At 49.1% G+C, this 17246-nt stretch overlaps 1 protein-coding gene across 1 annotated transcript in view; it reads left to right on the plus strand.

Annotated features, from left to right (window-relative positions):
* Positions 1 to 1429: 1429 nt before the first annotated feature.
* Positions 1430 to 17246, plus strand: part of GPRIN3 (GPRIN family member 3) — a 41033-nt gene continuing 25216 nt past the window's right edge. The window contains exon 1 of the mRNA XM_033160778.1: positions 1430 to 1578. The gene's annotated coding sequence lies outside the window, so the exon portion shown is untranslated. The remainder of the gene's footprint in view (positions 1579 to 17246) is intronic.

Below are 17246 nucleotides of genomic sequence, written 5' to 3' on the forward strand. Positions count from 1 at the left end.
TGCAAGAGGTGGAAGAGGTGTAGGGATGTTGCAGATTTCTGTCAGAAATGGAAACAGGAGTGGAAATTGCCACAATTCACATATTCACCCTAGGTCAGGAACAGAAATTGCATAAGCAAATCCAAATGGTCATTGCTAGTGATTCAAGGCCTTTCTTCCACATAACCTTCTGCTTGTTATTCATTATTATCCATAGTGAGTTCTTAAAAGTGTTTATCTGTGCAAGTGAAGCACCATGTATATTGACAGAGTCACCTAATTTGTGTTAAGTGTCCATCATATATGATTTCACATTTGTCTTCACAGAAAGCTGGTCTACTTCTCCACCACAGGACGCACTAGCATTTCATCAGTAGAATGCTTGCCCGTTAATCAATATTATAGGAGCCAACTCCTAGGGGCCATGATCCCTTCACACACACCTCTTCAATAAAATATTTGAGGGGACCGCCCCCCACCCCAAGTTGATGGCATTGTCATTCAAATGGTGTGGATGCACTGCATCAGTTGATTTGATTGTGCAGGGCGGGGCTTAACACACACACACCCCAAATATTTTATTCAAGCTGGCAGTAGCACACCTTCTGCAATATTTAACACCAAAAATGAACAGGCCATTAACACCAGGTTTCCTGCCCGCTGGAAACTGCCTGCACTGAGCCATCTACTCTGAACTGTGCGAGCTGGCTCTGGGTATGTAGCGAGGTGCGAGTGGGGCGGGGCGGGGCGGATAACACTCTGCACATGGGCAGGAGCACTCTCCATGTTTCCATCGCTGCCAATCTCTGGCGTCCAAGAGAGGTTACAACTGAGCTGCGTCCCCCAAAATGGGAACGAAGAGAAGGGCGGCGAGGCTGGATGGCACTTGGCGGGGAGGAACGAAAACCTGGCCCCAGACGGGCGGATACTTCAGCTGCTGTGTCCCCTCTCCTGCAGCAGGAAGCTCTTGAGAAATGCGTCGGGCGGAGAGGCAACCGGGGCGAGAGGCCTTGGTTTCGCCGGCGCAGGCGGCTTTCCTGCTCCGCCTCCCGGGGCTGCTCTGAATGCCCCGATTCCTGTGACGCGCGGGCGCGCGGCTCCCTCTCGCCTCGCCACATCGGGGGCCACCTTGGAGGAGCAGCTGCTCAGAAGGCGGTCGCGGGCACGGGCACAGCCGCTGCGGGAGCCGCCGGCAGCGGAAGCAGCCGCCTCCCCGCCCGGCCAAGGCTAGAAACGCCCCCCAGGAGGCACCTGCGCCGCCCTCGGCAACAGCGCCAAATGCGCGCCGGGAGGAGCCGGAGCCGGAGCCACCCGAGCAGCCGCGGCGTTCCCGGCTTCGCCTCCGCTTTCGACTTGTGGCTCCTTCTCCCCACGGTGGGTTTTCCCTCAATATCCGAGCCTTCGTAGACGAGGCTTTCCGGGTTTCGCCCGCGTTGAGATCCATCCTGGACGGTTCATTCCGTCTGCGTTTTTACGCGCCAAGCTGCGAGCGGGGAAAGCTGCTCGGTTGCTGCTCCGATGAGGAATTTCTCTGCAAGGTCATCTCTCCTGGCTGCCGGTGCTGCGGCGGCCGCTGCTGCTTCCCCCTGGCTGCGGAAGGTAAGCGGAGGCTCGGGGAGTTGCGCTTGCGTTGGGGCAATGCAGGTTTCAGGCGGCGGCCGGTGAGGATCCTGATAAAAATCCTGGCGCGTCTCAAATATATGTTGACTGAATTACTCCTAGGCGCGCGTGTAACTGGGGAGTAATTCATTCTTCTAAGGAAACGTGCCGAAAAGTGCATGGCCACGGCCATAAGCACGGCAGAATTGACATAGGCTTAGGATCGCGCTGCGCCTAATGGAAGAAATGGCATCCAAACCTCTTCCTCACCAGTGTTGTTTTCATCGTTTTTCTCCCTTTCTAAATATGAAAATAGTATTATTTGATAGGAAGAAACCACTTACTAATATTAGGTGAACTTTGCAGATAAGTTCAGTTGCCCTGGCCGTTGCATTCATTTCAGGCACATTCAACCCTAATATCTTCTTTGCAAATATGTAGTTTTAGTGGCCCTTGCAGGGAGAGACCAAGAAAATAAAAGTTGCACGCGTTTTTTTTGTATGGTGGTGATGGGCAACTATGTTTATTTTAAAAGGAGGTTGGTCTTCTCCTTCAAGTGATCTTCAGTTTTCATGAACCAAAAATTAAATCAGGTCAATGGCCAACTCAAATTATGGTGATATTATTAGTTACATCCCATAAAAGCTTTGATGCCTTTAGGATTTCTGTTCACCCCTAGAAAGGAATTGGAAGAGACATCCAATGAGAACTGCCTTGGGGAAGAGGGAACAAACGGAAGGGGACTGGATTGAAGCCCAGATGCGTGACATGTGTACTAACTGTTTACGAGCTGCTTTGATGGCTGGATAATTTATTATGAAAATAAAGCACTTGAGGGAACTTTTCCCAGACGCAAGGTCAGGGCGAGAGGCCCTGGTGCTTTCAAGAGGCCAGCTGCTTCCTAGGCTACTTTTGCACAAATGATCATTCCAGGCGACGTAAAGATCTCAATCCTTTTAAACTACGATTCTGATCTTGCCGGAAGTCAAGGTAAATTGAGGCCTGCACCAACCCAGGTGTTCTCCAGAGCACATACACCATACACCACCGTTCTGCTTTTCTTGTTTAGAAGTGTGTGTGCGTGCGAGAGTCTGTAAGCACAAAACAGGGGAGAGATTCTAACTCATACAGGGGTAGCTGATAGCCTTGTCTTCCTTCGTGCGAACGCAGCTTTACCTTGGGAATGCATTTAGTCTCAAGAACAGCAATCGTCTTCCATGTACACCCTTTGTAAAATTGGCACTAAAAACCACCACTTTCTAGAGCAAACCTTAGCAATTGCACCACCATAGCAATTTTGATTTAGGAGACCGGAAGAAAAGGGACACCTTCATTTGTCGTTGCTCAGAATGAGTGGAGGAGAGGGTTCAGGGAGGGTGCAAAGTTTTGCTTCTTTACCTTCGAACAAACACATTGAGTTTCTTCTTCCTGTTTCCAAGTGGTGGCTTGTCTGTAACGAAAGCAGAACAACAAACTAGGCAGTATACATGTGTCCCAAGAAGGCATTTTAACTCTTGGTTTATTGCCTTAATTATATTTCATTCGACGGAGTTGTTCTTCAATACTGCCTTCAGAGGGCTTTTAAAAGAAAAGGTGGGGAGGAGAATTGCCAACAAACAGATAGATGTAAGTCAGATTTTTTTTATAATAAAAAATGGGTTCACAATATGCTCACTTCAGAGGCTTTTTGCTGACAAATGGTTAAAAAATATCTGGACAGAGTCCAGAAGGTTCTCTTTGGCACGCAGTTTGTTGAGATGAATGGGAGCTGCAGAGGAATGTGTGAAGCAGAACTTCTCTCCGGATCCTGCCCTCTATCACACTGCTGCAGTGTGTTCGGATTGTGCAGGGTGCCCCCTCCCGGCTCAATCCAGTGGACAGAAGAGTCATTGCCATAGCAACACCACTGTCACAGCACCGAAATACTTCCTCAGCACAGGTGATGGGGAAAACAAGACAACAACAGAACACAAACCTTGTGGCATCTTTCGTTAATTCACACGTACGATTTGGGTGGCTCCTGCTGCTACTGATTGTTGTTGGGGGGGAATTGCGGATGGAGAGTGGGGTATCTATATTTGTGTCAAAAAAATTGCATTCCCCCCGCATTTTCTGTTTCCCCTGCCAGCCTACATGTATCCTGGTACTCTTCCCCCACCCCTCCATTTTTCATTCATTGATTTTCAGGTGGCTCTGCAATGCTTAGCCATGACCGTCAGTCCCCTCAGCATTGGCCAGGCTGGCTGGAGCTGACGGGAGCTGTAGTCCAGAGACAGCTGGATGGACGCCATGTTGGCTCCCCCTGAAAGTCCACAGGAATGTGGCTGGGTCATAAGGAGAAGGCCTAAGCAGTGTGCGAGGGTATATGACTAGCCTGTGTGAGGTGGCTGCCTTATCGTGCTCACTGTCCTCACAGGGTTGCCAGGAGAACAGACAAGATATTCTTCTGGTGCTTTTGCTGAAAGAAAGGGGAGCACAGGAAGATATACAATACAGTGGTACCTCGGTTTACGAACTTAATCCATCCCTGAAGTCCGCTCTTAAACCAAATCAGTTCTTAAACTGAGGCGCACTTTCCCTAATGAGGCCTCCCGCTGCCGGTGCCCTTCCACCGTTCAACTTCCGTCTGTAGACTGAGGTAAAGTTCACAAACCTGAACACTACTTCCGGTTTTGTGGAGTTCGTAAACTGAATAGTTCGTAAACAGGACTGTTCGTAAACTGAGGTACCGCTGCATAGGCCACATTATCTACCTGGCTTAGTGTTCTCAATTCTCAGAAGCAATGGTTCTCCTGCAGTCTGGGACCCCTTTACAAGCCGCCAAGCTGAGAGGGTGCCTTCCTACCACCTTCCCAAAGCTTAGTAAGTGCTTGCTTCAGGTAGGAGGCATGAGGGCTCTGACAGGGTCCTTCCCAAAGCCTAGTTCATGCTTGCCCAGCTTTGGGAAGGAGATGGGAGGGCTCCAGGACCCTGCCAGAGCATTGTGCCTTCTTCCCAAAGTCCGGCACCATATTACCAAGGTCTGCCCCTGCCAGGGTCTTCTTTATGCGAAGCAGGTGCTCTGCCATGGAGCGATTTTTCTATCCCAAGGAAGCTCTGCTATTAGACAGAGTGAAGCAGCTGTCTCAGGCGGCAGATGCAGAGGGGCAGGCAAGGGACACAGCTGTATGTGCGCTGTGTCCCCAGAGCTATCCTGCTGACCCTGGGTGCCATGGAGAACACCATTGCATCTCCAGCGTTGAACCAAACATCAGCTGCCAGTCTGGTTTGCTTCTGTACATGGAGTAGGTAAAGGTGACATTTCGTCCTGTGCCTTGGGCGGCAAAATGTCTTGGGCTGGTCTGGGTCCTTCCCCAAAGAACTGTTCCCATTGGTTCCTTAGGCATACCAGGACTCCTTATGTGAGCATATAATATTGTGGTTTCTTCTCTTTTTCCAGCAAGTCCACTGAAAGATTTAAAAATTCATAGTTTTTCAAGTTTGCTGTTCAGCTGTGATTCATTTGGCAAGCATTATTATTATTGATTCAATTTGTATGCCGCCCTATACCCCGTAGATCTCAGGGTGGTTCACAACTGGCCAGGGAGTACCTATCCCCAGACTGCAAACTATAAGCTATGATGCATGTCCTTCCAGGTATGTCCCAGACAGAGGCTGGTGGGCCTGGGAAAGCTGAAGGGAACCTACTTTTATAGCTTTAAGCAACCTGATGTTGCAGCAATACCTGCAATGTAGGAAAGCAAGGCAGGGAAGTCTATCTTGGACCCTCTCTCTGCAGAGAAACAAAGCAACTACAAAGAGAAAACTCCCCCTTTTCCCTTAACTTTTCCATATTTTGTAGAAGACAACGGAAATGGCCTGGTAGTCACCTAATTCTGTAAGAATGCTGAAGGGTTTACCTACTGGGCCTAAAACCCGCTAGGTGACTTCGGGCCGGTAACTCAATTTCACCTTAACCCTCAATTTCACAGGGAAACGGTGTTAGGGAGAAGTGTTCTAGCCTATTTGTCAATGGGATTTGAGTCACTTCTCCAATTACAACAAAGTGATTTGCGTTCAATGAAAAGCCCAGCCTTTCTTTTGATCTCTTCTTTTGCATGTGTACAGATCCTTCTTCGTCCATTTCAGGGAGCATTTGACCATGTGAAATAATACCAGGGATGGGTGGATTTGTAAGTTTTGGTTTCGCTCTGTGTTTTGCATTTTTTCCAATCCTAGGTCATTCCCCACATTTCCAATCACAATCTGCACATTAAAGGCCTCGTGAAAATTCACCAGCGAATGTTTCCAAACACGTTTCCCCTCATGAAATGTGTTTTTTGCATGTAATTTTCACGAATATGTGCATTCTAATGCACATTTTACCCTAGTATGCGCATTTCTATTCACATTACTCTGCTGGAGAACCGCACTGCAACATTCCAGGAAGTGAGAATATTGATGCATGGCTGTGTTTCGGTTGGTGTGATATTTCAGAAAGTGCAAACTTGGTATGTTTGCCTTTAAACATGAACTGGTACAATTTTCCTCCCCATCCTTACATAAATGCACCAGACCTGAACCTGAACTGATACAATCCAGTTTGCATAGGCGTTCCCAAATTTGGGCCTCCAGCTGTTGTTAGAATACAACTCCCATCATCCCTAGCTGGCAGTGGTCACTGGTCAGGGATTATGGGAGTTGTAGTCCAAAAACAGCCGGAGACCCAAGTTTGGGAAACCCTGGTATAGAGATGGATTGTTAGTGATTACACAGATGTTCTCAATTGTCCCATCTAGATGATGGGCCCATGCCAAATTGAGGGGGCCGTGCAGGGTACAGACACAGTCCTATTCTGCTAGACTAAGAACAGGGAAGATGGGAGTTGTTCTCCGACAACATTTGGAAGGCCACAGATTCCCCAGTGCTGTCCTGGAACATTGTTGCATGTTGGAGCAGAGACATGCTGCCCCAGAAGGTCCTCAGACAAGGACTAATTCTCCAGGACTGAATTGGCACCTCAGCTGAGCGGATCCTCGCAGATTTGGGCATGCAGTGGGTCCATCTGGAGAACCTGGCCATGTGCTTCTCCTGCTTGCAGTGCAACTTGCTCTCAGCGCCGCTCTCTTTTAAGTGAGGCTGAATTGCCAGATGGCTGCCCAGAGGAAGTGCAGCCACTTTACTGGATGCTGAGTCTTGCCCAGATTTGCTGAGTCTACGTTGTGAAGGGATGCTGGTTTTGTGGTTGCATTAATTGGCTTAAAACCGGGTGGGAATCTGCTACCAGAGCAGCGACTGGTGGCTGATGGCTAAAGAGCAAATAAGCCCAAGAGGATTGGGAAAGAAATGGTGAGCTATAGCTGTGTTTGGACAGAAATGTAGACAACAAGTTGCAATAGTAACACAATGATTAATGATTTGTGGTGTTTTCTGATCTTTTGAATTACTGTGATTTTATTGAATTGCATGAATCATTTTGATAAGTAAAGCATATTGTCATTTGCTTTATTTATGTGCTACTGTGTTTGATAGCAAAGCGATTGCAGTGTTTGTTTTTTAGTGGACGCAGGTGGCTCTGTGGTCTAAACCACTGAGCCTCTTGGGCTTGCCGATCAGAAGGTCAACAGCTTGAATCCCTGCGACGGGGTGAGCTCCCGTTGCTCAGTCCCAGCTCCTGCCAACCTAAAAGTTCGAAAGCACGCCAGTGCAAGTAGATAAATAGGTACCGCTGCGGCGGGAAGATAAACAGTGTTTCCGTGCGCTCTGGTTTCTGTCATGGTTTCCATTGCATCAGAAGCGGTTTAGTCCAGCTGGCCACATGACCCCAAAAGCTTTCTGCAGCCAAACACCGGCTCCCTCAGCCTGAAAGCGAGATGAGCGTCGCAACCCCATAGTTGCCCTTGACTGGACTTAACCATCCAGGGGTCCTCTACCTTTACCTTTGTTGTTTTTTAATGCTGTTGTGATTATTGTGAGCCGCTTTAAGCTTGGCATTTGTTGTTGCAGAACCAGAATACAAGTATTTAATAAAAATCAAAAGTTGGTCTGTACAAAGTCAACAATTCCCTCTTTACACCAGGGGATGAGATGTGGGGGGTGGAGAACATTTTCAGATATTTTCCAGGTCCCCTGCATGTTGCCACTTCTCTCTCTTCAGATCTCCCCTCAAACATAGAAAGCTGTCTTATACCGAGTTGGAGAGTTAGATCACAGATCCATCTAGCTCAGTATTGTGTACACTGACTGGCAGCAGCTCTCCAGGGTTTCAGGTAGGGATCTGATGCTAGGGATTGAACCTGGGACCTTCTGCATGCAGGACAGCTGCCTCTGCCTCTGAGCTCCCCTTTCAATGATGCCTTTGACATTCCCCTTAACCCCCCCCCCAATATTCCCCTGCTGTAAATAACTAACAGTACAATTCACTGCATGTTTACTCAGAAATAAAGTCTCATTGAGCCCAGTGGGTTTACTCATAGAGAAGTGGGTATCTGATTGCAGTCTAACCCTAAGTATGTGTACCTGAAATAATGCAGATTCTTCCCCTGCTCACCACTGAATTCACCTCCCTCCTCTTCTCTTCCCCCACCATGCAGTGAATTATATAGATTGTAATTTCCTTGAGGCAGGGACCTGTCCTCTTGTACTTTGTAAAGCATCGTGCCCGTCAATTATACTACAGAAATTATAATAATAGCTTAGTAATGGTAATTAACTGGCAACTAGAACTTGGACAAATCATGAGCTTCCTAGGCAGACATCCAGCTTTGACTTGAAGGCCAGTTGACACAGTAGATGTTTCAGGCGTACTCTTAAATATTTGGAGTACTAATGAAACAAACACAGATCTGTCTTCCCCAGAAGTATCTGAATAATTTCATTTTAAGATCGTTTCTTTATTATTATTATTATTATTTTCCTCCCTGCTTTCTCAATAACAGCCAAACATCAACACATTTTGGAATACTGCAGCTTCCTGGAACGGTCTGTGCTTTCTCCGCAGTGTCCCTTGATTTTTAATACTGAGCTGGCAAGAGGCCTCCCAGCCTGCAGAGGTGAGGTTTATTATCATTATCATTATTATTAAATTTCTAAACCGGCCTTCATCCAAGGGTCACAGGGCAGCTTACAATACAAAAACACAATAACACATAAGGTAGTAACAAGGTTGAGCTGCCATAGGTCTGCAGCTCCTGAGTTTTAAAAGATTTCTAGCAAAGGGAGGCACCACCCCATTCCCCTACATTTTTGAACCATTGTCTAATTAGCCCTGGTTAAAAATGTACACACTTGGAACATCGCTGCAGCAATTTCCTCCTATTTGATCTTGTTATGCCTTTGTCTGCTAGATTGGAACATGCCTCTCCTATAGGGCATTTTCTCCATGTGCACGTACGTATGAGACAATGATTAAATTGCTTCTGGTTCTGAACCTTCTCTTTGAATCCATCAAGGAGGCAGCCAGTGGGAAATCTGGGGACATGCTATAATTATGATTGCTCCCCACCCCACCAGTTGTCATTTTGGAAGTTCTGTCCCCAAGACAAAGGGCAAAGCAAAGGATGGGACCTTTCCCTTTTCTTCTTCACATTGTAAATCCCAACCAGCCAGTTGGTCTCTCTCAAAAATATATGCAATAAACCTCCCACCCCATCCCACAAACACATGACATCACTCATCCTGTGTGTATTGAACTCAACAGGATATACTTTTGAGTTACAATGGATGACCCAAGTCTGTTTTCAGCCTGTGTCTATTTTGGTTGTGCTCATTCAATCAGTCCTTACCGCATCAATCTGCAATCTTGTCTAAATGCATGCGCACACACAAACCACATTTTTGCATGCCTTTTGCCCTAAAACAATGCATTTCAATATGCATTTTTGGTTTAGCCACAAACTGCATTGCAATGTGTGGAGAAGCGTGAACTCTTAAAGATAAGTGCTTTTATTGATCCAGAACATGCAAATAAGGTCTGTTCCCTGAAAAATGCAGACATTTCTCTTTTCTTACTAGGCACGCATAGGATTGTGTGCAGGTTTATCACTCGGTGACTGTAACTTTAATGATCTCCAGACATGAATGGGCGGTCAATGAGATAATTCTCTTCCATGGAGGACTCTCACAGCATTTTAAACACAGTGGGGTTTTTGGCGAACCAGCTGCCCAAAACCAAGGGATGCGTGTACATGTGTGAACCAGCCTTAAGTGTGGCCAGGGTATTATAGGTATTTTGTGAAGAACCCAGTGCTTCCATAGAAAGCTGGGATGGAGTCCTCCTCTGCTTCTCTGCACTGTTGCCTGCCGAGCAGGAGACTAGAGCTCCGGCTTCACATGCAGATCAACTCGGGTTCAGTTCCTGGCACCTGCAATTAAAAAGGTTACAGTGGCAGGTGATGAGTAAGACACTCTACTTGACTCCCTGGAGAGCCACTGCCAATCAGGGCAGACAGCATTGGGCTAGACGTGGATGAATCTTCTCACTTGGCATATGACAGCTTCCCTGTGAAAACCTTTTCCTATCCATGAAGTCAGAGAAAGAGAGACCCCACAGAATAATACTGTATTTTTAACGACTCTGTTGCAGGAACAAATTCAAACAGATCCAGCTGTTTCTGCTGCTGTGACAGACACTGCTCCTGTTGAGCTTTTTGTTAGGCAGCCTATTAAACGCATGAGCACACTATGTCTACTCTATATATTCCCAATTAGGTATTTCTAAGCTATTGTGGCACCTTCAGAATAGTACATTTCAGTTCCTTGTAAGAACATAACAATTCATAAAAACTGAGTTGTAGAGTTGGAAGGGATCCTCTGATTCATCTAGTCCACCCCCTGCCCAAGGCATCCCTGACTGATTTAGTTTCTGTTCTATGGCGACTTGCTGGAAGAATCTTGTGACCGTACTGTTTTCTGCTTATTATTATTGTGTGTTGTGTTATTGTGACATTGACTACATTTTTTGCTGGCTTTATCAGACATTGCAAGCAGTGGCGTAGCGTGGGTTGCCAGAGCCCAGGGCTGTGTGAAGGAGGGATTAAATAACTGGAGTACGCATGCACATTCAACCGGCTAACAGTGTCCGCATCCTCCATTCCCTGGGGAGGTCACTTCCTGGTTCACATGGGGAATCTGTTTCAATGGAGCCTAGTGATGGAAGTGTGTGGTTGTATTGAGGCAGCACTGGGTACTGAAATTTTGCACCCTTAACAATTTTGCACCTGGGGCAACTGCCCCTATGGCCCTCCCCATGCTATGCCCCTGGGCACAAGCCGCTTTGGGAAAACAGTTATTTTGAAAGGCAGCTAACAATTTTTACTAAATAAAATGCCCGTGGAGTCTCTGCCTAAACATCTCCAGTGAAGGAGAGCTCACAATCTTCCAAGCTGCTGTTCAAAGCTCATACTGTGAGGACATTTCTCCTAATGTTTTGTGATAGTGTCCACCTGCTGCTCCCTCCGTTCCAGAGCAGATTAAAGCTTTGGCCTCTGGTGCCAATGCTCAAGTTGGCCTTCGATAAGCTCATGCTTCCTTTTCATAACAAGAGCTTACCTGCACAGTTTGAGTGTTAAATTAGGCAATACATTATTATTGATGTTTGTCTACCCAACCAGATAAGGCTGCTATGAAACTGGAAGCTCTTTCAATATAGCTGGAACCCTAAAACACTTGATGCCCTCCGTATGTTGTTGGACCATGGCTCCCTTTATCGCTGACCATTGGTCATGCTGGCTAGGGCTGAGGGGAATTAGAGTTCAAAGCATCAGGCTGGCAGGAAGTTGAGTTAGGCTGCTTTAGACAATAAATATACATACATATTTACAAGATAGCTGGATCCCTCCTATATTTGTAATGTAGATTGGCAGAAATGCCTTTATCTACCAGATAGCTCCATGGCTATAGCAGAATCTGCACCACGGCAGGTGCAGATTCTGCTATAGCCTTGGCCACTTTCAGGCATCAGGTTAATCAGGGCTGGTCCAAGACATTTATCTGCCTGAGTCAAAACACAAGATGTCACAGACTGGTTGAGTGCAGAGGAATGGTGAATGGAATCAGCTGAGGGAAAAGGCTTAGAGCCCAGGGGATTGGTGGTGGGATGGTGATGTGTGGTCAGAGGAAGAAAAGGGAGAAGACTGGGGGGAGGTGTCGGCAGGGGCGTCGCTAGGGGGGTGCGGTGGGGGCGGTACGCCCCCGGGCGACAGGGGCCACAAGCGGCGGGTGGGGGCGACAAGCGGTGGGTGGGGGTGACAAGCGGCGCCCCTCCCGCCACTCCCCAGGCAACGCCGGTCACCCCGGGAGCAGCAGCGCTGCACGGATGGGGTGCTCCCTCGGCCGTGCGCTGTTGCTCCCGGGGCGAGCGGAGCGAGCGGCGGCGCATGGGGGTGACAAGCGGCAGCCCCTCCCGCCATTCCCAAGCGCTGCCGCTCCCTCCGTCACCCCAGGAGCAACAGCGCGCTGCTGCTCCCGGGGTGACCGGCAGCGTGGGGAGTGGCAGGAGGGGCCGGCGCTTGTCAGCCCCACGTGCTGCCACTGGCTCCGTCCCCCCGGGAGCAGCAGCGCACGGTGTGTGCGGTGCTGCTGCTCCTGGGGCAACGGAGCGAACGGCGGCACGTGGGGGGGCAAGAGGCAGCCCCTCCCACCATTCCCACGCGCTGCCGCTCCCTCCGTCACCCTGGGAGCGGCAGCGCACGGCCCGACGACGGAGTGCGCCTGCACGCGCAGGCGCACTCTGTCATCGGATCGCCGCTTCCACAGCCTCCTTTTGAGCCGGAGAGCTTAAAAGCGAGCTCTTCGGCTTAAAAGAGGGCTGCAGAAGCGGCGCCGGCACCCCCAGAAATGCCCTGGGGGCGGAGCGTCATGACGTCACAATGTGATGTCACGACGCCCCGCCCCCGGGGCGTTTCCTTTGCTGCCCCGGGTACCGTGGAGCCTTACTCCGCCACTGGGTGTCGGAAGCTGAAAACAGGGCTTAGTGAGCGGGGGGAGTCTGTTGCAGAGAGAAGCAGGAGAGTGGGATGATGGAGGCAAGAGGCAGAGATGAGTCAGGCTGGTGAAGAGGCATGAGTATATTCTCCTGCTGTGGCAAGCCTCCATCCCTTGCTGGTCTCCCATAACCAGGAGAGGCATGAAGAGGACGGAGAAGTTAGCTTCACACAAGCACAGTCTCAGATTGCTTGGGAAAACCCCTGGAGAGGAGGGGACTTAGGCAGCTGTGGGGAAGTGGGGACCTTCAGTCTCAGGAACTGCTTCATGGGGGGGGGGGAACCTAAGAAAAATTGCTGTGCTCATTGACACTCCTGTGTTAGATCCTCTTCTTGCTAATAAACATGAACTCCAACTTGCTCGATATTCTAGTTGCAAGATTCTAGTTGACATCATCACAGGTGATGGGGAGCATCCTTCACCAAACTTGAGTGCTAGATTAGGGAGCACGGACTACTCCATACGACACACACAACTCTTTCTGCTCCAAGTCCCTCATCATCTGCTGCCTGAAGCAGCTGCCTCATTCTGCCTGATGATAAGGCTGGCCCTGCAGTAAACCATAGCTAATAATAATAATAATAATATTTATTATTTGTACCCCACCCATCTGGCTGGATTTCCCCAGCCACTCTGGGCGGCTTCCAACAGAAATCAAATACAAAAATATCAAACATTAAAAACTTCCCTAAAAAGGGCTGCCTTCAGGTTTTTTCTGAATGTCAGGTAGTTGTTTATTTCCCTGACCTGTGATGGGAGGGCGTTCCACAGGGCGGGCGCCACTACCGAGAAGGCCCTCTGCCTGGTTCCCTGTAGTTTTGCTTCTCGCAGTGAGGGAACCAACAGAAGGCCCTCGGCGCTGGATCTCAGTGTCCGGGCTGAATGATGGGGGTGGAGACGCTCCTTCAGGTATACAGGACCGAGGCCGTTTAGGGCTTTAAAGGTCAGCACCAACACTTTGAATTGTGCTCGGAAACGTACTGGGAGCCAATGCAGATCTCTCAGGACCGGTGTTATGTGGTCCCGGCGGCCACTCCCAGTCACCAGTCTAGCTGCCGCATTTTGGATTAATTGCAGTTTCCGGGTCACCTTCAAAGGTAGCCCCACATAGAGCACATTGCAGTAGTCCAAGCGGGAGATAACCAGAGCATGCACCACCTTGGTGAGACAGTCCGCGGGCAGGTAGGGTCTCAGCCTGCGTACCAGGTGGAGCTGGTAGACAGCTGCCCTGGATACAGAATTAACCTGCGCTTCCATGGACAGCTGTGAGTCCAAAATGACTCCCAGGCTGCGCACCTGGTCCTTCAGGGGCACAGTTACCCCATTCAGGACCAGGGAATCCTCCACACCTGCCCTCCTCCTGTCCCCCAAAAACAGTACTTCTGTCTTGTCAGGATTCAACCTCAATCTGTTAGCCGCCATCCATCCTCCAACCGCCTCCAGGCACTCACACAGGACCTTCACGGCCTTCACTGGTTCTGATTTGAAAGAGAGGTAGAGCTGGGTATCATCTGCATACTGATGAACACCCAGCCCAAACCCCCTGATGATCTCTCCCAGCGGCTTCATATAGATATTAAAAAGCATGGGGGAGAGGACAGAACCCTGAGGCACCCCACAAGTGAGAGCCCAGGGGTCTGAACACTCATCCCCCACCACCACTTTCTGAACACGGCCCAGGAGGAAGGAGCGGAACCACTGTATAACAGTGCCTCCAGCTCCCAACCCCTCTAGCCGGTCTAGAAGGATGTTATGGTCGATGGTGTCAAAGGCCGCTGAGAGATCCAGCAGAACTAGGAAACAGCTCTCACCTTTGTCCCTAGCCCGCCGGAGATCATCGACCAGCGCGACCAAGGCGGTTTCAGTCCCATGGTGAGGCCTGAATCCCGATTGGAAGGGATCCAAATGGTCCGCTTCTTCCAGGCGTGCCTGGAGTTGTTCAGCAACCACCCGCTCAATCACCTTGCCCAAGAATGGTAGATTTGAGACTGGGCGATAGTTGGCCATATTGGCCGGGTCTAAAGATGTTTTTTTAAGAAGCGGTTTAATGACCGCCTCTTTCAGGGGGGCTGGGAAGGCTCCCTCACAGAGGGAAGCATTCACCACCCCGCGCAGCCCATCGCCCAGCCCCTCCCGGCTAGCTTTTATAAGCCAGGATGGGCAAGGATCAAGGAGACAGGTGGTTGGTTTCACTCGTCCAAGCAGCCTGTCCACATCCTCGGAGGTAACAGACTGAAATTGATCCCACGCAACTGGACTAGACAGGACTCTGGCACTCTCCCGCCCTGGCCCTGCTCCCACGGTGGAGTCTATCTCTTTCCGAATCTGAGCGATTTTATCCGCAAAAAACTTTGCAAACGCATTGCAGGAGATCTTGGGGTCCCTACCAGGCCCCGATGACGAAGGTGGCTCTGATAGATTCCGAACCACCTGAAAGAGTCTCCTGCTGCTATTTTCCGCAGATGCAATAGAGGCGGTGAAGAAAGTCTTCTTTGCCGTCGCTATCGCCACTTGGTAGGCTCGACGTTGAGCTCTAACCTGTGTTCGGTCGGATTCAGAATGGGTTTTCTGCCACCGGCGCTCTAGCCGTCTCAACGATTGTTTCATCGCTCTCAGCTCCGGGGAAAACCACGGGGCTGTCCGGGCTCCATGCAACCGGAGAGGGCGCTTCGGAGCCAAACAGTCAATAGCCCTGGTTAGCTCCACATTCCAGCGGGCCACCAGGGAATCGGCTGAAAGGCCATCAACATGGGATAAAGTATCCCCTACCACTCTCTGGAAACCATTTGGATCCATTAAGTGGCGGGGGCGGACCATCCGAATTGGTCCCACCTCCCTGCAGAGGGGAAGGGTTGCGGAGAAGTCCAGTTGCACCAGGAAGTGATCTGACCATGGCACTTCTTTAGTTTCACTTTTTTTAATGTCAGATCACCAACATCCATAGAGGTGAATACCAGGTCTAAGGCATGTCCTCGGCTATGAGTTGGACCAGACTTATTCAGGGTCAGCCCCATGGAGGCCATGCTTTCCACGAAGTCCCGAGCGGCCCCTTGTAAGGTCGTGTCGGCATGGATGTTAAAATCCCCTAGGACGACCAAACTAGGTGACTCCAGGAGAACATCCGCCACGACCTGAAGCAGCTCGGGCAGGGAATCCTTGGTGCAGCGGGGAGGTCGGTACACCAAAAGGAATCCTGTACTGCCCCTATTGCCCAACTTCCAGAACATGCACTCAGAGAACTGGGTCTTCCCAATAGGACGCCTGGTGCAAACTAATGACTTCCTAAAAATCACTGCAACCCCCCCTCCCCGCCCACAAGGCCTGGGTTGCTGTGCGTAAGAGAAACCTGGTGGACAAGCAGCGGCAAGGACAGGCCCATCTGCCTCGTCCAACCAAGTCTCTGTTACACATGCCAGGTCAAGTCCACCATCCACAATCAAGTCATGGATGACAGTGGTTTTATTCAACATTGACCTGGCATTGCACAGCAGCATCTTCAGGTCATGTGGGTATCCCTTGCTGAATCCAGTATCCGTCCGGTCATGACCAGACCCGGAGGCAGGAATAGTCCTCAGACAACGACTAAACCTGCCTCCTCGGCAATGACATGGTCTGGTCTTAGCGTAACTCCTCCTCCTGCCCGTGATCACTGAGATCGGTTGTCCCAGTGCATCCCACCCTGTGGAACCTGCCCCAGCCATTTTGTTGGCCGGGACCCCCTCCCAGGCAGCCCTGACCCCACCCCTTAAGAACAAAATTAAACCTATATAAAAACAGAAAACAAAACACAATAATACAAACCAAAAACTATAAAAATTACAGTAACCAAAATTAAACAAAACTCAAAACCCCACTAAACATCTATCCCACCCCCACAACAATAAAACTTAAAAAGATGAAAAGAAATAATAATAATAGAAACATTTTAAAACATTAAAAAGGAAAAAAAAGAGCTGGACAGCAGCAGCACTCAGGCACTCAGGCAGGGGAGTCCTCCTGGGCAGCAGCACCCAGCAGCAAAGCAGAGGCAGCAGCAGTCCTTTTGAGGCCTTACCAGGCCCCTTACCAGCTAATGGTTTGATGTGCTTAAGCCAGCTTGTCTACCTTTCTTCTTTCCACTCACACTGGGGAGAAACAAACCATGGCCCTCAGTAATTAACATTACTTCTGAAGCAGGGGCTGTGATTTGTTTTGTTCCAAACAATCCGCAATGATAAGCCAAGGTTTTCTTGGCTTATCGGTTGCTGTTTGTTTAGAGCGGAACAAACCATGACTCCTGGTTTGGATGTAACACTGATCCAAGGATTGTGGCTTATTTTTTTTTCCCTAACACAAGCTCAGATGCAACAAATCATTATCTATGGTGATGTCTGAATGTTGCAAAGAAAGAGAAACATATTTAACCAAAATAAATACCGGTGATCTTTTGTGGCATGTGAACTTATGTCTGTTTTAACAAAATTGCCTTGTGGATCTTTATGTGGATCATTTCCTGGTGAAACTATTATCCATTTGGTGAAGTCGTGTGTGTGTGTGTGTGTGTGTGTGTGTGTGTGTGTGTGTGTATAAACTGGTTTGTGGACTTTGAACTCTGCAGCTATTTTGCTGAAACAAAGACCAGTGATAACTGGTATTCTAATCACAGATATTTAGTTACTTATTAAATCTGCAAAACTCTTGCATCAAAGTGAGTAACTTGGTTTATT

Source organism: Lacerta agilis, chromosome 9 (genome assembly GCF_009819535.1).
Source record: "Lacerta agilis isolate rLacAgi1 chromosome 9, rLacAgi1.pri, whole genome shotgun sequence".
Classification (NCBI taxonomy): domain Eukaryota; kingdom Metazoa; phylum Chordata; class Lepidosauria; order Squamata; family Lacertidae; genus Lacerta; species Lacerta agilis.